Source organism: Vulpes lagopus, chromosome 7 (genome assembly GCF_018345385.1).
Source record: "Vulpes lagopus strain Blue_001 chromosome 7, ASM1834538v1, whole genome shotgun sequence".
NCBI lineage: Eukaryota > Metazoa > Chordata > Mammalia > Carnivora > Canidae > Vulpes > Vulpes lagopus.
In genome coordinates this window covers 72781820-72800181 of record NC_054830.1, presented here as the reverse complement: position 1 = coordinate 72800181, position 18362 = coordinate 72781820, and the positions used below count along the sequence as shown (strand labels likewise).

The 18362-nt window shown below is 36.7% G+C and overlaps 1 long non-coding RNA gene across 3 annotated transcripts in view; it reads left to right on the top strand.

Moving 5' to 3' along the window:
* LOC121496018 overlaps window positions 1-17293 on the top strand; it is a 122799-nt gene extending 105506 nt beyond the window's left edge. For 2 of the 3 annotated variants that reach the window (XR_005989089.1, XR_005989088.1), the window contains one exon: window positions 16375-17293. This is a non-coding gene — a long non-coding RNA (uncharacterized LOC121496018). Of the gene's footprint in view, window positions 1-8481; window positions 8641-16374 lie in introns of those variants that run through there. The other variant, XR_005989087.1, reaches the window with a different exon arrangement.
* The last annotated feature ends 1069 nt before the right edge of the window (window positions 17294-18362 follow it).

Sequence of the window (18362 nt, the reverse complement as noted above, 5' to 3'; positions counted from 1 at the left end):
CAGCAATCATCATGCCTTTCTTCTTCTTCTGGAAGAAAAACTGCATCTACTCCATCAACATGATTCAGTGATATAAATTGAATCATCTTAGCCAGCATGAACATCCCATTCCTTTTATCAGTAATTGCTTTAGGAAAGAGCATGTGATCTAATTTCAGCCTGTGAAATGTGAGAGGTAACTGCTTCAGGGAAAGTGATTTCTGAAAGATGCTTCTATACACCTATAAAGACAGTTCTTATCCTTCTGTTGGCTGATGTCTTGTCTGCATTTTGTGCCTGGAACCACAGTGGGCAACTTGTGATCTTGGGTGGCTGGCAGTGGACAAAGCTGACATCTTTGCTTTGGCAAAAGAGAAAGATGAAAAAAACTGTGGGTCTTTGATTATATCAGTGAGAATCTGAATCAACCAAACCTGAGGTACGTGTCCAGAAGCAGGGTAGTCTTCTACTTGTGTGAGATAATAAATTTTCCTTATTGTTTAAATGGGTTAAGACAGAATTTTCAGTTACTTACATTCCCATTTGACGCAAATCTCTCTGTCTCTCTCATCTTCATGACCCTTCGCCTTGTGGCCTCTCTCCCTTCTCTCACTCCTGCTTACTACAACCTATTTTAATACATTTCACTTTTGAGCCAAACTGAAAGACTACAATCTCTTTTTGAAAATATTTTTTTATTTCCCATGACTACACCTTTGTATAGGCTGGCCCACATTTCAGAAGTGCCCCTTGCTCCATTTCTGCATGCTAAAATCCTTAGAACCAATTCATCTCAGAAAATATCTCCTCATGAAGGTTTCCTGGTTGCTGAAATAGTCTTATCCTTCTCTTTTGAACCTATGTTGCAATGAGTTTATGTATCTTTTATCACTCAAATTTGACCCCATCCTATAGTATCTCATACCACTCTAAATCTTCACCCTATACTTTCTCTCCTCTGTAAACTTTCATAAAGCATTGGGCACAGGATTTTGCATGTGCAGGAAATATTTCTTAAGTTGAAATTATGAAAATATTTCACTATCTGTAGTTATTACTGAGTTAGTAACATTTTCTTGTAATTTACAAGGCACCACTCTTAAAATAGTTGGATCTCTGTCCTCAAATCACTATCTAAAAATATAGAATAGGGGAAAAATTAGTATCTAATGATTAATAAATTTTTGATAGGCAAACCCTTGCTACAAGTAATGTAGTATCTCTTTTGCACACACCTGCCCTAGGTAACTAGTTGGTCAAAGCGATTATTTTATTGACGGTATATTTCTACAATATATGTCAGATACTTTAAAGAGATAAATGGAACCTTGCCATACATGATGACAACTTCTTTACTGAATGAAAAGGAACAAGAGAAAAATACAGAAACATGTATCAGTTTATGGTTCTACACCTCCCTCAGATAAAATACCTCTGATTTAGTTGTTAATGTTTTAAAGAGACTTGAAATTCTGTTATATCTGTTTCAGATTATTTATTTATTTATTTATTTATAATTAATGCATTATGTTTAGCATTACATACGCTTAGGTCAAAAATCAGCCTTACAAGACACCGATTCCTTTATTTTAAAATATTGAATTTGGCAAGAGAGAGAAAGGCAAAGGGCAGGAAAGGACTATACTGAATGAGTACCTAGGCACTAAGTTAGGACCTTTGTGTACATTTTCTTTTTTTATCCTCTGAATAGTTCCCAGTCCCCTGAGCCTAGGTGTTTTTATCTCTAGTTTACTAATGAAAAATTTGAGGCACAGAATAGTGCACAGAAATACAGTTGTTAAAAAATGCATCCGAAATTTGAATGAATGCAAGTCATTGATTAACTAAACCCGGGTCAACTTTACCAAATATATAGGCAACTTAATATTTTAGATTAAAGGTCAAAAGCTCTGTTTAGCAGTATAGAATTTTTAGGATATAAATTGAGGAACTCACAAGTTAGTAATAGACGCAAATGTTCATAAATAATATAAAGAAAAAATCCAATAAGACCATAGGACTTCAAAATCAAAATGCTAAGGTGTCTGAATTTAGATTCCCCTGAAGTATTTGGGTTGGAAAGGTTATTTATAAGCTGAGTGCAGAAAGCACATGTGAAAGAATGCAGAGAGGGAGACAGAAAAGGGCAAGATATCTATAAATGGTGCATTAATAAACAGACACTATGAGCAACTGATGCTTAATCCCAATGGGAGCCTCTGAGGAATTGTGTGGAATGCACTTCAAAATTACTCGACTAGCAGATAGGGAAGCTGGAGTCTTTACCCACTCACTCTCTTCTCTCCTTGTTTGAGGATAATCCCTGAGGGATGTTAAATCCCAGCACTTCTGGGCTTCTTTTCGCTCTAAGCACTGGAATGCCCTAAGGCACAGAGTCAGTGATGCAAGCACTTGAGGCATGGAGCTGTCAGACTGCATATATGCAGGAGCATAGGACCTGTCTGCTACTCAGAGGGATTTGGGGAGAGCAACAATACCAGCCACATGTGGGAATGTAAAGGAAAGAATGTTTATGGAATATTGAGGAACTCAGGGAGACATTACAAAGGAGGTGACTTCTGAACAGGGCATTGAAGGATGGTTAGAATTTAACTCCACTAGATGTGGTGAGGAAGAGAAGCAGGAAGTACCGTTGAGTTTTGTTCAATCTCAGTCTACCTTGACCACCCAGTTTAAAGTTGCATTCCATCCTTCCCGGCTATTCCTTACCACAATCCTGACTGCCCCCCCCCTTACTTGATCTACCTGTATTCCACAGCAATCATGAACACACTACATAAATTATTCATTTGTTGGGCAGCCCAGGTGGCTCAGCGGTTTAGCGTGGCCTTCAGCCCAGGGCCTATCCTGGAGACCCGGGATCAAGTCCTGCATCGGGCTCCCTGCATGGAGCCTGCTTCTCCCTCTGCCTCTGTCTCTCTCTTTCTCTGTCTCTCATTAATAAATAAATAAAATATTTTTAAAAAATGATCCATTTGTTGTGTTTATTGTTTACCATCGATACTACTCATCTTCACTAGCATATAAGTTCCAGGAAGGCAGGAATGTTTGTCTGGTTTGTTCACTAATGTATCTTAAGGGGCTCAGGACAGTGCCCAGCGCTTCAGTTGTTTAATAAGCATTTGGTGAATGAAAGAATGAACCTTACCGTTCAGCTCTTGAACTACTGGATGGCTCTCTCTAACTTTAATGAAGATGGAGATTCTGAAAAGAGAAGGAAAGAAACATCAGGAAAAAAATTAATGTGTTTAGCGTGGGACCCACTCGAATCCAATGAGAGATCCCAGTCATGTTTCACTACCCTGAGGAAGAGAAAGGGCAGGAATCGATGCTTGCTTACCATTCTGTCTCTGCTGTTTGACTTGATATTCAGCATCATACATCTGGTACATTTTCAAGGATCTTGTTCCTCAGGAAATTAGCTATATTTATAGTATTAATATACTCTGGCAGGCACAATAATCTCACATTTTTCTGGCATCATCTATCCTCAAGGGCCTCGAGGCTTCTGTGCTGAAAAGTTATTTCTCTTACAGTTTTGCATTTACTTCTTTCAACCGAGAGCATCTGTTACAGGAGCTGATTCTATTTGGCAGCTCCCACTCACTCAATAGTGCCCTTAGTATCACTACTAAACTCAAGAGTCTGCTTTCCCTGGGAACTCACGCTTCTGCCCCAATACGTCACAGAATTCTCCTCTGACACTAGATGGAACTATGAGGTACAAAAGCTTTAGATGTGGACACTGTCCTTTGTGTGTCGTGGACAGTCTTACAAGCAAGATATCCTCTAGATAGAACTGATACATATGCTAGTTCTTGGATGATCAAACAGACATGGGTTCAGCGACAGCCCATGTCCACTTCTGACATCAAGTTTATACCTGCGTCACCTTGGCAAAATGAAATTCACTTATGTAGATCACCGTAATTCAGAAACTTTCTTAATTACGTTGCTGTTTACCTTTGTGCTGATGATGAAGAAATGGTTTGTTAAGCAAATTAATAGAGGAAAACCATTGTGAACAGAATGCTTGAAGTTTATAACTAATTCAAAGAAGAAATTACTTTCAGGCAACCTCAAGTTTTTTAGAAGCATCGTTTCCATGTAAATACCTGGGATAATAGGCTAATTACAATAGTTTTTATTTATTCATTGAAACTATTTCCCCAAAACATTCTCTTAAACTATATGTTCACATTCTATCATCTAGTTTCCTTAAAAGTAAAACAAGTGGTTTTTAAAAAATATTCAATAATTTAGATTTGTCACTAACTATGCTTCTACCCAATTAATGAGGTTTGCCAACAGCAGATTCACTGGTGATGAAGCAACACCATCAGATAAAAATGTCAAAAGCTCAATGGTAAATCTCAACATCAAGCAATTCCAGGTTTTATAGAGTTGTTTGAAAAGAAAAAGCACCTAGTGGGTTTTATTTAAACCAGCTGCTACAGAGCCCCGTTGCAGACTACAGCACAGCAGGGGAGCCATAGCCTTGTAAAGCAATTCTTTGATGGAACCCTGTGCCTTTAGCGGGCGAAGGAGCAAACACATAAAAAGTTACCACCCTGTGATGACTTGCTGCAAGGGCTTTCTTGTCTGACCACTGATGTTTCCATTGCCTGTTTCACTCTGCAAACTCTGACATCTTTTTATCTTAATAATTACAAGTACTAAGTGGCATCTCTTATGGATATTATATGGCTGGGTTCCTCCCTCCAATTATGGTTCTGCCTCTGCTTCAGCCAGAAGTCCTCCCTATCTATCTACTTCACATGGAACTGTTCGAAAAAGAATTGGAAAAACACGTCTTTAGTGTTTTTCCTAGTAATCAGCGTGATGCTTTTAGTTTTTGTGTTTGGCTCTTTGATGTGATTGTATGTAACATTACCCTTTAGTATAGAGATCCAGTGAATGAGTTTTTCTACAAGTAGTTATTCATACCAATTTTTCTTTCTTCACAAAATTTTTATTCTAAAAGGAAACTTACAAACCAAAGACTGGGGGGAATTACTGACTGGGACACTGGTGAAATTAGAGGAGTGTGAATGGGCCAGGCTTACACAGAGCTGATCAGTTGTGTCTATGCCCAAATTAGCTCTAGCATCTGCTAAACAACTGAACAAGGCAATTTAGTTGTTTATGCTTGGCTTAAACTCTTTTCTGTTGTTAGACCCCTACACTGATCCAGAGACGCCATGGTTCTCTTTCTTTAGTAACAGTATTTCCATGTCTCCTGCAGGGTGTGGAGGAAGCAATAGGTGCTGTTCTTGTACATTTTCAGGCAGGTCTCTCATGTTCCTTTACCCCATCCCCTTTATCCCTCCTGACCCTTTGTGGTAAGTGATGCTTCTAATTCTTTAGGCCTTTCCAGAATGCTATGGAGAAGATAATCATCTCGTTGTCATAGTATCTCTCTCTGCAGCCTCTTAGATTTGAAAATTTTCATTTTGTTAAGTGAGGTGCTTATTCCACATCCATTTCCATGTTCATATGTTTTAGCTTACAGATATTTTCCAGAATATGTGTTTCTGTGTCTTTTTCTGTGTTGGCTGTGGGTGATTTTCCACAAGGAAAGGGATTGAAACCTGAAGTTGAGCATTCTATCTTAGAAACACCTGAAGTTAAGTGAAACAGGAATTAAGGGAATGGGATTCCAGGAAAAGTTTTCCAAAGCCACTGGAAGGTGTATTTGTGGTAAGCAGAATATTGTCATGCCCATATTATTTATTTATGTACTATTTTAAAATTTATTTCAAGTTTTTATTTTAATTCCAGTTAACATATAGCATTATATTTATCTCAGGTGTACATCAAAACTTCTATACATCACCCTGTGCCCTTCACAAGTGCTCTCCTAATCCCTATTTAAATGCATTCCCTCCCCCCCAATCATCAGTTTGTTCCCTATAATTAAGAGTATGTTTCTTCCTTTGTCTCTTTCCCTCTCTCATTTTTTTCCTTTTGCTTGTTTGCTTTGTTTCTTAAATTCCATGTATGAGTAAAATCATATGGTATTTGCCTTTCTCTGACTGCCTTATCTCACTTAGCCTTATATACTATAGCTCCATGTTGTTGCAAATGACAAGAGTTCATTCTTTTTGATGGCTGAATAATATTCCATTGTGTATATATACAATATCTTCTTTACCCACTCATTAGTTGATGAACACTTGGGCTGCTTTCATATCTTGGCTATTGTAATAATGTAATAATATCTTGGTTATTGTAATAATGTAATAATGCTGCTATAAACATAGGGGTGCATGTATCCTTTTGAATTAGTGTTTTTGTATTCCTTGTGTAAATACCTAGTAGTGCAATTGCTGGATCATAAGGTAGTTCTCTTTTTAGCTTTTTGAGAAGCATCCATACTGTTTTCCACAGTGTCTGCACCAGTTTGCATTCCTACCAACAGTGCAAGAGTTCCATTTTCTCCACAGCCTCACCAACACTTGTTTCTTGAATTTTTTATTTTTGCCATTTGACAGGTATGAGGTGATATCTCATTGTAGTTTTTTATTGTATTTCCCTGATGATAAGTGATGATGAGCATCTTTTCATGTGCCTGTTGGCTGTTACTCATTCCCATATTAATTCCCAGAATATAATACCTTACATGGCAAAAGATATTTTGCAGATATAATTAAGTTAAGGATCTTCAGATGAGGGGATTATCCTAGGCTAGTCGGGTGGGTCTAATTGAATCCCAAGGCAGTTAAAAGGTAAAGAAGGGAATGTCAGAAAGAATCAAGATTTGAAGAAAGCACACTTCTGGCTTTGAAGATGGAGGACTGTGCAATAAACTTGGCCTCCAGAAGTCAAAAAAGCCAAGGAAACAGATTCTCCCTTGAGCCTCCAGAAGAAATGTGCCCTACTAACCCATTTTGAACTTTTGACATTCAGAAATTATAAGACAATAAGTTTGTGTTGTTTTAAGCCACTAAATATGTAGTAATCTTTCATGGCAGCATTAGAATACTAATACAATATATATATTAGTATACCAGACACCGGTCTGGTATACCAAGCTAAGAAATTTAAATTTTACCCTGAATGACAGTAATGTCCACAGACAGATTTTAAGCAGAGAGATTTCACAATTAGCTTTGCACTTTAAGTTTTCCAGTCCAACAAAAACTGGGACGGGGAACAAATTAGAAGGGCCAAAACTAGAAGTTGATTTGGAGACTATCTCCATAATCCAGTTAATTAATGCTATGTTTATTAGCTAAAATAGCCAATGAAATGGAGAAAAAGTGATAAGCCTGAAGACACATTAACAAAATAGAACAACTGATTAAGTCTAGAATAACTAAATAAAAACCAGAATTCTAAAGGACTCACAAATTCTGTGATTGGGAGGATCTTTTATTTTTCTGGAAGATAAAAAGTAGAGAAGAGGGTTTAGATTTGGTAAAGATACAAACTTGATTTTAGATATTCTGTTTTTGAGGTGCCTATAAGGTTTACAAGTGAAAAAGATATTCAATAGCAGATGGATATATGAGAAATGGATTAGGTTTTTCAACACTCAAAGATAGAAAATAAGTAACAAGTGGGAAGGAATTATCATGAAGAATTATTTAGAGGAGCTTCCCATTTCTTTTAACCACACTTATATCCATGACTTTTACTAATATTTATAAACCAATGATTCTAAATTTATAGCTCTAGTTTTAGTACTTGTGATCTAATCTGCACTGAGATCCCTCCTTCACTATTTTTAGATAACACTACCTTGACATTTAAAGGCCTATTAAATCTCATCTTTATCATCCTGTTTAAGAGAACTACCACTCCTTGGTTTCCAAGCCAGAAATCTCATGTCCTCTTCAACAACTCCTACTTTCTCACTCATATCAAATCCATCACCAATTTCTGTCCATTTTACTTCTCCAGTGTCTCTGGAGCCCTCTATTCTATCACCACTGCCATTTCTTTGGCTCAGACTCTGATAACAACCTTTTACTCATTAATGCATCCTCTTTCCTCCAATCTGTCCACAGCGCTAGCACAGAAGAGACAAGATAGTATCATTGCTTCAACATGGCTTCCTGCATAAGGTCCACACAAAGCCCCTGTAAAGTAGGAAAAAGACATCTTGCCTTCTTTCCTTTTATCAGGCTGCAAATTTTCTTGCAGGAACCCAACCATTCCAAACACTTTATTGGCCAGAACCAGGTCACTTATTTAATCCTTCACCATTCATTAACATAGGGAAATGTTTAGCTTAGACTACTTACGCTTAATTTTATGAACTTAGCTTGTGACCTACCAAATAGAGTCAGGCTTATTTAATGGAGGAAAGGTGTGTGGCTAAGGATCACGGTTTACAGACAACCAATATCTGCTGCATCCAGAAGTCAAGAAATAGTAAGATGGTAGATTTCTTCCAGATTTAAAAATAAGTAAATAAAGAGATAGAAACACGTAAATACAAAGGTTAAACAATGATATGCATCTCTTTATTTTTAGGAAGGTTCTTTCAACCCTCATTCTGGAAAAGTTTTTATACTGCTGAAAAATATGTGTATTGAATTCCCCATAAGGAGGAAATTGAAGCAGTCATCAAAAACCTCCCAAGACACAAAAGTCCAGGGCCAGATGGCTTCCCAGGGGAATTCTATCAAACGTTTAAAGAAGAAACCATACCTATTCTACTAAAGCTGTTTGGAAAGATAGAAAGAGATGGAGTACTTCCAAATTCATTCTATGAGGCCAGCATCACCTTAATTCCAAAACCAGACAAAGACCCCACCAAAAAGGAGAATTACAGACCAATATCCCTGATGAACATGGATGCAAAAATTCTCAACAAGATACCAGCTAATAGGATCCAACAATACATTAAGAAAATTATTCACCATGACCAAGTAGGATTTATCCCGGACACAAGGCTGGTTCAACACTCGTAAAACAATCAATGTGATTCATCATATCAGCAAGAGAAAAACCAAGAACCATATGATATGGTTCATTAGATGCAGAGAAAGCATTTGACAAAATACAGCATCCATTCCTGATCAAAACTCTTCAGAGTGTAGGGATAGAGGGAACTTTGCTGGACATCTTAAAAGCCATCTACGAAAAGCCCACAGCAAATATAATTCTCAATGGGGAAGCACTGGGAGCCTTTCCCCTAAGATCAGGAAGAAGACAGGGATGTGCACTATCACCACTGCTATTCAACATAGTACTGGAAGTCCTCGCCTCAGCAATCAGACAACAAAAAGACATTAAAGGCATTCAAATTGGCAAAGAAGAAGTCAAACTCTCCCTCTTCGCCGATGACATGATACTCTACATCATAAAAAAAAAAAAGAAAACCCAAAAGCCTCCACCCCAAGATTGCTAGAACTCATAGAGCAATTTGGCAGTGTGGCAGGATACAAAATCAATGCCCAGAAATCAATGGCATTTCTATACACTAACAATGAGACTGAAGAAAGAGAAATTAAGGAGTCAATCCCATTTACAATTGCACCCGAAAGCATAAGATACCTAGGAATAAACCTAACCAAAGAGGTAAAGGATCTATACCCTAAAAACTATAGAACACTTCTGAAAGAAATTGAGGAAGACACAAAGAGATGGAAAAATATTCCATGCTCATGGATTGGCAGAATTAATATTGTGAAAATGTCAATGTTACCCAGGGCAATTTACACGTTTAATGCAATCCCTATCAAAATACCATGGACTTTCTTCAGAGAGTTAGAACAAATTATTTTAAGATTTGTATGGAATCAGAAAAGACCCCGAATAGCCAGGGGAATTTTAAAGAAGAAAACCATAGCTGGGGGCATCACAATGCCAGATTTCAGGTCGTACTACAAAGCTGTGGTCATCAAGACAGTGTGGTACTGGCACAAAAACAGACACATAGATCAGTGGAACAGAACAGAGAACCCAGAAGTGGACCCTGAACTTTATGGTCAACTAATATTCGATAAAGGAGGAAAGACTATCCATTGGAAGAAAGACAGTCTCTTCAATAAATGGTGCTGGGAAAATTGGACATCCACATGCAGAAGAATAAAACTAGACCACTCTCTTGCACCAGACACAAAGATAAACTCAAAATGGATGAAAGATCTAAATGTGAGACAAGATTCCATCAAAATCCTAGAGGAGAACACAGGCAACACCCTTTTTGAACTCGGCCACAGTAACTTCTTGCAAGATACATCCACGAAGGCAAAAGAAACAAAAGCAAAAATGAACTATTGGGACTTCATCAAGATAAGCTTTTGCACAGCAAAGGACACAGTCAACAAAACTCAAAGACAACCTACAGAATGGGAGAAGATATTTGCAAATGACATATCAGATAAAGGGCTAGTTTCCAAGATCTATAAAGAACTTATTAAGCTCAACACCAAAGAAACCAACAATCCAATCATGAAATGGGCAAAAGACATGAAGAGAAATCTCACAGAGGAAGACATAGACATGGCCAACATGCACATGAAAAATGCTCCGCATCACTTGCCATCAGGGAAATACAAATCAAAGCCACAATGAGATACCACCTCACACCAGCGAGAATGGGGAAAATTAACAAGGCAGGAAACCACAAATGTTGGAGAGGATGCGGAGAAAAGGGAACCCTCTTACACTGTTGGTGGGAATGTGAACTGGTGCAGCCACTCTGGAAAACTGTGTGGAGGTTCCTCAAAGAGTTCAAAATAGACCTGCCCTACGACCCAGCAATTGCACTGTTGGGGATTTACCCCAAAGATACAGATGCAATGAAACGCCAGGACACTTGCACCCCGATATTTCTAGCAGCCATGTCCACAATAGCCAAACTGTGGAAGTAGCCTTGGTGTCCATCGAAAGATGAATGGATAAAGAAGATGTGGTCTATGTATATAATGGAATATTCCTCAGCCATTAGAAACAACAAATACCCACCATTTGCTTTGACGTGGATGGAACTGGAGGGTATTATGCTGAGTGAAGTAAGTCAATCAGAGAAGGACAAACATTATATGTTCTCATTCATTTTGGGAATATAAATAATAGTGAAAGGGAATATAAGGGAAGGGAGAAGAAATGTTGGGAAATATCAGAAAGGGAGACAGAACATAAAGACTCCTAACTCTGGGAAATGAACTAGGGGTGGTGGAAGGGGAGGAGGGCGGAGGGTGGGGGTGAATAGGTGACGGGCACTGAGAGAGGCACTTGACAGGATGAGCACTGGGTGTTATTCTGTATGTTGGTAAATTGAACACCAATAAAAAATAAATTTATTATAAAAAAATGAATTCCCTGTAAGTATATTTGCATAAAGATGTAAGGAATAGATCAAGATAGTAATACATTTTATGTTTAAACATGTGAAAGCACAGGTGCACACATAGGGGTTGGATCTAAGCTCACCTAAATAGACACCACACAGTTCATCTCATGTCATTCATCCAAAGATCCTGCAAATAGTTATTTGATCTCTGTATGTCTAGTCATTCTTTTCATATTCATTTTAAAAGCTTAACCTAACACATTCTGTGTTTATGTCTGTGAATACTGCTACCATCTGCCCATTTAGGAGCAGCGCAGCAATTGTAAAAAATGGTCATTGGTGTCTAAATAAAGGATAGATGGGGCCAAACGAAGAGAAGAGATTATCACAGACTTTTAAAACCAGGGGCTTCAAAATGCATTGTTGTTTGTATGACACATTCTGAATGTCAGTAGCTTCTGTGTTATGGTTTCTTTACTTGGCCCTAAGCTGGAGCTCATTTCTGTTTTTCAGTAATGTATTGTCCTGTTAATTATTTTACTTTCATGTAAAGCATCGAACATTTTAGATATCCTTGCACATGCATTGTAATAAATAATAATACCTATTACACCAAAAGGCTTAAGTTTCTTAAAGTAAGTCAACAGTACCATCTACCAAATGTCCATTACTCACAATCATTTTTCTTCATGTACATTCCTCTTGGGTCTGTCTATTCTAGAATTTGTGCTGATAATGAGCTTTTGAATACTGATTCTATATGACACAAGGTCATATTTGAAAGCTTTTTATCAAAATAACTGAAGATGTGATCTTAAATACACCTCATCAATACAGCTGTCTCTAATCTCTGGGGATAAATAGTGACAAATGAGGCTTCGTTTTTGACTTGTTTAGCTGCTGCTGAAACAGAGTAGCTGTTTTAATGGAGCTTTTAAGTGGATAATAGGCATGCAGTAAACATTCTGAGGTATGATAATGAGCTCTATGTATGGATGCAGGACTATATTTTTCACTGTGTTTCTGCACAAGAAAGTGTTTGCAATTTATAAAAGAATCAGAAGTCTATTTACATGGCCACTGGGATGTGTGCTAAATTTCCTTATGCATTTAAATATCCCTATTTTCACACCCACTACAACCATTATTTAGTTTGCAGATTCATTAAACTGTATAATGTGTTCTTATTAACTGCCAAAGAAATCATGTCAAATTAGGTGTGGATTTTTATTACTTTAAAAAAACAGCACGCAATAATACAACATGCTCAAAATGTCTGAATGACAAAATGGGTATGAGAAGAAAAAACTTTGCATAAAAGTCTTTCATCCTAGCCTTCAAATTAATGTATTTAATGTTAATGTACTCCAATTACAGAAAAGTACTCGCTGTGATTTCAAGATAGGTTTGATGAAACCAAATCTAGATTCTCTAATTGCTGAACTCATAAATGATTACAACCAGAATACAGGAGCCATGGGATCCTGACAAAGAAGTAGAAACTCTTGCTCTTGCAAATCTAAAATGTAGTTGGTATAAAGGAGAGATTAGCAGAGGTAAAAGTAAAAGCTATGGTTGAGTGCTCAGACAATAAAATATTCTGATTTCCTAATAAAATCAACAATTGGTTTCCTGAAAATAAGATAATATGAAAACACATACAAGAACAAAAAATTTTATAAGACCTCATATTTCCCATTATATGTAACCTACTGAAGATGAGAGTATGGTTTTTTGGAAACAGCATGGAGTTTGGTGCAGACAATTCTTCCTACGTATAACACTTCCTAGCTATGTGGTTGTGAGCAGATTACATATCACCCTTATTCTCAGTTTTCTTCTTATTAAAATGTGGCAGAGTGTGTACTTCTAGCTCAAATGATCAGGTGACTTCTGTTTATAACTCTGTGGAGTTAAGATATTCTGAAGGGCCTTCTAAATACTAAACAAATAGGTATTGTATGTATGTATATGTGTGTGTATGTATGTATATGCTTTTTAAAGCATTACTGGATTATGAGAAATAAAAAAAATCTTAATAGCCACCTCTTAATTTTTTTAAATGGAAAACCAAAAATCAGACTGGATCAGACTGGGGTCTTATTGCCCCAGTACAAATTCCAGCATCAGAGCTGCTAAACCAGCTATAAAACATTAGCAAATCTAACAATATATGAAATATCCGTAAAAATACATAAAAAGGATACATTTTGTACAATTAAGTGACCATATTAACAGACTAAATTTAAAAACCTATGCAATTATCTCAATAGATGTAGAAAAATCATTTGCCAAACTTTATCATTCAACAAAAAAACTAGGAATAGAAAGGACTTTCCTTAACAGAATAAACAACATCAAAATATAAACCTATAGCTACCATCCTTCTTAATGGTGAGAGACTGAATGCTTTTCCTCTAAGATTGAGAAGGCAAGGATGTATCTTATTACCCCTAATCAACATGGAACTATAAGTACTGACTAGCACAATAAAGAAAAGAGAAGTAAAAGACTAGTAGATTGGATAGAAAAATTGTATTCACAGAGGACATGTTTGTCTATTTAGAAAATTCCAAAGAATCTACAAAAATAGCTCCAATAACTGAGTGAGTTTAACAAGGTCATAGGATACAAGATTTATATATAGATGTCAATCATATTTCAAAATACCAGCAATGATGGGCAGGTATAGGATAGACATTCCCATTCCAAAAGGAAGAAAGGAGTGACAGGTTTCAACTAAGTCCAAAACCCAGCAAAGCAAACTCCATTCAGCCTTACAGCTCAAAAATAATCCTCTTTGGTTTGAAGGTCTGACTTTCAGACCCACTGGAGTGGCAACAAGAATTTGGTTGGAAGCTATCTGGCCTGTTGAGGTGGTCACCAGGATGATATCTGGATCATCCTTGGGGTCCTTCTTCTCTTTTCTTGAAGGACAAGTTCACACACACAGCCAAATCGCTTTAGGGTCCAGTCCTGTAGGGTCTAAGAATCTGGGCAACCTTCCTTCATTTCATCCCACTTTCTCTGTTCTCCTAAATGCAAACTGGCAGTATCTTTTGGTGTAATCATTCCCTATTCTCGTCCTCCTTTGAGATGGCTAATAAGATCTGTGGTTTATGCTCAAACTTAATCTCCATACAAAAAGGACAACCTTGGTGTTCTCATTTTTTGCGATATGGACAGGCTGAGAATTTTACAAAGCTCCAAGTTCTGATTTCTTTATTGCTAAACAATTCCATCTTCAATTTATCTCTCTCCTGTCATATTTTAACATAAGTAGTCAGGAAGAACCAAGCCACTCCTTCAATATTTTGCTTAGAAATCTCAGCTAAAAATCCGATCTTACTGCTTGCAAGTTCTGTCTTCCAGAAAAGACTAGGACACAAACACAATTCAAACAAGTTCTTTGCTACTTTCTAATGGGGATTATCTTTTCTGCATTGTCCAGTCACATGTCTGAGACCTCATCGAAATGGCCTTTACCATCTGTATTTCCACCAGCATTCAGTATGTGATTATTAATGTATTTTAAGAAGATGGAAGCTTTTTTTTTAAGATTTTATTTATTTATCAATGAGAGACAGAGAGAAACAGAGAGAGAGAGGCAGAGGGAGAAGCAGGCTCCATGCAGGGAGCCGGACGTGGGACTCAATACCCGGTCTCCAGGATCACGCCCTGGGCCAAAGGCAGATGCCAAACCACTGAGCCACCCAGGGATCCCCAGAAGCTTTCTTTACAGTTTTCCTCTTTCTATTCTGAGCCCTCACCAGAATTACTTATAAAAATCTTTTTACAGCAATATTGGATTTTGCTAGCATTCACCTCAAAACTCTACAACCTCTGCCCATTATCCACTTCCAAAGCCACTTCCACATTTGTAGGTATTTGTTAGAGTGGACCCCCCCCCCCGCCCCCACTTCTCAGTACCAATTTCTATCTTAGTTCTAGCTCACGTCATGGGGTCTCTACTCCTATGACTGAATGCAGCCTAATTACTTCCTAAAGGACCTACCTCAAAATCCCATCACATTAGTGATTAGGGTGTCAACATATGAATTTTGAGAGCACAGGAACATTCAATCCATAGCACTGCCATAGTGCCCTACCATAAAATGTATCAAATTATACTGTTATTGCCTGTTCACTTGTCTGCCTTTCCTATTGGACTGTGGAAGAAGATCTTTGTCATTTTTATGGTTGTATTCCGTGCATCTAGCCCAATGACAGTAGGCCCCAAATAAATATTTGTTGAATGACCAAGGAATTGATACACAGAATAGAAAGATAGTAATTTTTTCTTTTTGTAATGAATATTTTAAATATTTATTAATACCTCCCTCAGGAGTAGCAAATGCAATTTTATCATTTTATATTTTTGAGTGAATTTGCATTTCTTTTCATTAATTTATAGTTTGTTATAACTTTACCTGAGACACAGAGGGAAGGGAAAAATTACTATTAGCTTATAAATAAGATCATTGAAGCTCAAAGCAGGTAATATCTCTTTCAAAAGTTAATGCTAGCTTTCGGATCGAAATCTCCTAAAAATCAGCATTCAGCACACAAAAATGATTCTTTCAAATGTCCAGTATTATGATGGTTCTTTCTGTGATGTGGATAGAAAAAGAAAGAGCTCCATATTTCTTATAAAGAATTGTATAACTTAATGTGGAATGTGAATGATGTAATTAGCTAAGATTCATACAGCTATTATTGTTGGGAAAAAGAAGTGTTCTCATTTTTTCAAAACATAACCCATAGACACTGAAAATACCATTTTCAAGAATTTGTTTTTTCCTTTTTCCCAGTCCAAGATGTAGTGAAGTGTTGAGGAACTGGTGAGTAATTGTCTTATCATTCATTCTAAATTCTACACAACGCAGACTGCATAAATTCCAGTCTATTATGCTTACAGTATTTATTTCAGGTTGATGTCAATTTACAGCTACAAGAACACTTAATTGAATCTGTTGAAGAAAGGATGTGAAGCATTTCTGGATATAGGAAATTACACTGATATTGGTAAACTGTAAACAATCAACCTGTAGGTGCCTTCAAGATCTAACATAAGAGTAATTAGTTCCATATTATTAATTTCTAATTCTGTCTTCTGTTTGTAGCACTAGAAGCATTAGACCAATATGAAAGAAAGAAGAAAGAAAGAAAGAAAAGAAAGAAAGAAAGAAAGAAAGAAAGAAAGAAAGAAAGAAAGATCTCTTGCAATTTCATCTCACCAACAAATCCTTTGTTTTCATATTTTGTGTTTCCTGGATCATGGGAAAACAATTTTATGTGTTTGGAAATATAGTGTAGATTTTAATGTTTTTTTTTTCACTTGACATGATGTTATAGACATTTTTATATGTTGCTATTCTTCATAGTACTTTTTAATGGATGGTTTCTAGCTTACAAATTGATATTCTGTTATTTACTGAACCATTTCTCAGTTTTAGACATTAAACTGCTTTCAGGTTTTTCACTGTTATGAATAAGTCAGCAATGAGTCCTTTTGCATGTGATTTTTACTTTTTCCATAAAATAACACGGTGTTACCAATAGCAACAGCAGGTCAAAAAACCTGAAAATTCTCCAAGTTTTTGCTATTTTGTTTTCAAAAGATAACTACAGTTTATACTCTCACCAGTGTGCATTAGTGCCCAGTTTCAACACAAACTCACTCGCACATATTTGTTAATAGTTGTAAAAAGAGCATTGGATTTTACTTCTTTAATAAATAGTCATACTAGTTTTGTTTCATATGTGACTGTAGGTGTGAGGATTCATCATCCCCTTCTAGATGTAGCTCCCTGACATAAAGACTCTTAAAACAATGACGAGTTTACAAGGGCAGTTGATAAACCTCTGAGGGGAAAATGATCCCACCCCTAATTTACCCTTTCCCAATGTGCTGGTCCATATTCAACTGTGTTTTTGTTTGTTTGTTTTTAAGATTTTATTTATTTATTCATGAGAGACACAGAGAGAGGCAGAGACGTAGGCAGAGGGAGAAGCAGGCTCTCTGCAGGGACCCCAATCAATAAAGGACTCAATCCCAGGACCCCGGGATCATGAACTGAGCCAAAAGCAAACACTCAACCACTGAGCCACCCAGGCACCCCTCAACTGTGTTTGGTAGGGATTCATTTTACATTTTATTCTTACCACAAAATCACTAATTCAATATTTTCTGATGTTGGAACATAATCTGTATCATTCTGCATTTCATCTTGTAGAGGAAGTAGGGATTGAGATGAGTTTCTACATTCCCCATAATTGCATAATAGCATAAATATTTCTATTTGACATATAATCTAAAAAATTGTATCAGTAAAATATGAAGAATTACTGCACTTCAGAGCACCACTGAACTTAGTCATGGTTGTATCCATCTTTAAGGTCACTATTGAAACTTTGATTCTAAGGGGATTTTTTTTTTTAATGTATTAAATGTTGATTTTTGTAAAAATAGCTACTGTCTACCAAGTGCCTACTGTGTGTTAGACATTTCTATATACCTTATATCTAATTTTCCCAGAAATCCTATGAAATAGATATTCATTGTCTCCATTCTGCTGGTTATAAAACGAGGACTCAGAGATGCTAAGTGTCTTGTCCAGGTCCAGGCAGTAGATGACTAAACTGAATTTCACATCCAGTATTGTCTCTCTAACATCTATGACCTTTCAGTTATATTGAGTCATTTAAAAGGGTAAGTATATTTTCTCCTCCAAACACCAATTTTTTATAATAAATAATGCTTTGACATTTGTATATTTTAATTTGAAATTATGAAATTATAATCCAAGTAATCAAAACACCCAACCAATTTACTATTTTTGCTTATAAAGTAATAACAATTTCTTTCCATTGAAATTTTCATCTGAATGCACAAAAAAACCTAGCATGAATAAAAACCACTCTTGGGGCATTATCTCCCAATGCTTTTTTCTGCCAACTGTACTTTGTGGGTAACAGCCTCATTGGCCATTCTTTGAACATGATTTTCACCTTCTTGCTTTTAGACCTTAGCTCATTTTCAAATGCAAGCCTCCTTCTCTATTAAGGGTGCAATCCAAAGAATTATCTTCCTTATAATAGCTTTCTTAAT